Source organism: Myotis myotis, unplaced genomic scaffold (genome assembly GCF_014108235.1).
Source record: "Myotis myotis isolate mMyoMyo1 unplaced genomic scaffold, mMyoMyo1.p scaffold_m19_p_1, whole genome shotgun sequence".
NCBI classification, from domain to species: domain Eukaryota; kingdom Metazoa; phylum Chordata; class Mammalia; order Chiroptera; family Vespertilionidae; genus Myotis; species Myotis myotis.
In genome coordinates this window covers 70,708,056-70,711,337 of record NW_023416313.1, presented here as the reverse complement: position 1 = coordinate 70,711,337, position 3,282 = coordinate 70,708,056, and the positions used below count along the sequence as shown (strand labels likewise).

At 43.4% G+C, this 3,282-nt stretch overlaps 1 pseudogene; it reads right to left on the bottom strand.

The window, feature by feature from the left end:
• Positions 1 to 2,157: 2,157 nt before the first annotated feature.
• On the bottom strand, positions 2,158 to 2,598 carry LOC118664195 (annotated as a pseudogene).
• Between the last annotated feature and the right edge of the window lie 684 nt (positions 2,599 to 3,282).

Here is a 3,282-nt window from a genome sequence, read left to right as displayed (position 1 = left end):
TACAAATGTCCTCAACCCATACCTCAAGGTCCCACCTCTTTCCACCAGTGTCCCAGCTTTAGGATGGGAGACCTGCTGAGAACGAACATTCAATCAGGCTGCAACTCTGCAGTCCTCACGCTCACACTCCCAGAGATGCGACCGAGGAGAGGAACCAACACTTGTATTCCTGCCATTGCGGTAGGTTCCCAGTACACTACCAAACTGAACACTCACAGCAACTACATGTGTTAATTATCTTTTCGTTATTCCCAATTTGCCGGTGAGAAAGTGAAGACTTACTGTCCCTGCCTAAAGCTACAAATTATAATGCAAATGTAAATCTGACTGATTTTAAAGTGATTGTTCTTAATCCCTGTCTGTATTATGCCCATTCTCCCAAGAGAATCTGCCACTAACTCTGGGAAATGCTTTTTCTCTTGGTTTCTCTTGTGCTTTTGTGTGTCTCTGTCTCCACTGTGAACTGTTAATTCTATTTCCTATGTTAGCCCTACTGTATTATTCTAACCGCAGTACAGTGAGGAAAGGGATTAGATTCTACCAATTTTCTCCGGAAGAAAAATTTACTGATTGGGGTAAAAGCTGAGGATGCGCTGCTAACCCCATGCAGCACCATGAAACTTCCAGAGACACAGCTAGCTCAAGTCCTCTTGGTGGGGACCGCGGATGGGGTTTTTATCAGCCATTAACACTTAACACAACCTAGAGCTGCGCGCCTGTGAATTCAATGGAAAAACAACAAAAATCACACACTGGAACCTGGAGGGAAAATACAGATGAAATGGAAAACATCCTTTTGTCATCAGCCCCCCATTTCAAATGACACTTGATTATGGAAGTTATTTTACTGGACCAAACAGAAAATCTAAATATTATATCTTTGATCAATTTGAAGTCTTACTTTCATTAAAACAGGGAATAAAATATTTGCTAATCAATAAAGAAAAAAGCAGCAAAAACCCCTGGTAAAGCTCTACAGACATAGTTACAAATTTATATTTTACCAGTAAAGATAGTTGAGGGGTAGCTAGGAAGAGAGAGAGAGAGAGAGAGAGAGAGAGAGAGAGAGAGAGAGAGAGAGAGAGTGAATGTCTAGAAACTGGTGCCAAACCAAAGTAAAGCATGAAGTCTTTGGTGCTTTTTCTAAACTCCTGTCCATAATAGTGTTTCTCGATCCTTTCAAAAGGAAGACTGCTATGAATGCACCCTATCACTCCAACTCATCTCTCCCTTTCCTGTTTCTCTCCACTCCAGGGAATAAAAAGGAAGCATAGTTCTCCACCACATGGTGGCTTAGGGGGTGGCAAGAGCTACCTACTCCCCTAGCTCAGGAGACAGGGACGATCAGATGGCTCTTGCTAGTTTTAACAAATATAAACAAGGAACAAGATCATTTGGCAGTTGTGGTTTAAGTTCTGGGTGTATAACCTAGTTCATGAAAATAATAAAATTAAGTCAGAATTTAAAAATAATAATATTTACTTAAAAATGGAAAAGAAAAAAAAAAAGAAAAAGAAAGAAACTTCTGTCCCGGCCGGTGTGGCTCAGTTGGTTGGGTATTGTCCCATGCACCAAAAGGTTGCCCATTCTATTCCTGGTCAGTGCGCATTCCCAGATTGCAGACTCAGTTCCTGGTTGGGGTGTGTGTGGGAGGCAGCCAATCAATGTTTCTCTCACATCGATGTTTCTCTCTCTCTCTCCCTCCCCTTGTCCCTTCCTCTCTCTCTCTCTAAAATCAATAAAACCATATTTTAAAAAAGGAAGAAAAGCTTCAAAACCAGAGTAAGCTGCTGTGTAAGACTGTCTAATGTGCATGCACAGTGTTAGAAAGTAGGCATTGTACCAAGGGGCAATGTCATTAGGACGTGCGGGTTGCAATTATTAACAGAAAATGTTGTGATATAAAGGTGCTTGTGAAAACCAGTGAAGAGAGGAAACATTGGCAGGGCCAACGAGCAGGTGCTTTGGGAGAAAGTCTCTGAGAAACAAAGGGCCCTGTCCGCAGGTCTGAGGTAGATGAGTGGCAAACCATCTGAGCTCCCAGGGAGAAGAATCCAATTGTCAGGATTTGAGAACGGAGCACCTCTTCGGCCTGGAAATCAGTCTCTAGTCTCCATTCCCAAGGGGATACGCATTCCAGACTTCAACAAGGCTTCTTCAGGAGGGTTTCCTTCCAACGTGCGACCGTAAAGGCGGGTACAGGAAACCTAAGAGAACAGCACCTATGATTGGGGAAAATCCAACCTGATCAGCAACTATTTATCCAAGGGCCCTTGCTACGACTTTCAGGTTTGGGGTCATTTGGATGCACTTAACAATATAAGACCGCTTTGGCCTTTCTCTGGCATCAGAGGAAGGGCCTACATCTTTGAAGCTTTCACTCGCATCTGCAACAGCTTGTTTCAGCAGAACCTCTTCTCCACCAGGTTGTAAGGGAGCCGGTGGGGTCAGTGACTGGCCCTTGGAATACCAGCCATGTCTCCTTCAAGGTGTTGCCCTTCACTACCTCCTCCAAAGGGTAATAGGTGACAGGGTCTCAACCCCTGGCTCTGTCCCATCACTGCCACTTGCTCCCACAGTCGCCAGGAAGCCTGACATACCCCTTCTCCGCCGCTATCCTGCTTTCCTCTCCTCTAGCTTAGGACTTAAATGACTCCGAGGCTTGCTGCTCCCACCTTATCTTGTTCATTTCTAGAAAACTGTTCCCATCGGCAACACTTGCTTTCTAGGAAGGAAACATCTCACATGTATCTTTTGTTTTCCCCTTATTCACCACAAGGAGTAGTTATGAACTCAAATAAAAATACAGAAAATCTAGATATGAATACGCACTCTGTGTTAGCAGCCAAAAATGTTTCCCACAGATTGCTCCTTTGATCCAAAGATTTGAAAGTGTTTATAAAAGGTAACCAAGTAAGCTTTGCTAGAGCCTTATGATATCTTACCAGCTTCTCTAAAGCACCTTCTTACACGGTTTTAAACCATTTAAGAAGAGCTTTTAATCCCACTGAAAACCAAAGAAAAAATTGGCTGTACTATCATGCCACTTGTCATAGAGGTGAAAAGTAAACAGGCTCTGAAGTGTAGTTGACTCCGGCTCAGGGATGATGGGAAGGCTTCCAAAGATGAGGAGGCAGGCCTTCCTTCTGAGCACGGGAAGGCCGTAGAGTGCCACTCTACCATGCGCCCATGTGGTCTTTATTTTACAAGTTTAAAACGAAGTTTTATAGAGAAGCTTTTTACCAAGATCTGAAACTGATTTAAAATTCCCTGTAGGTATAA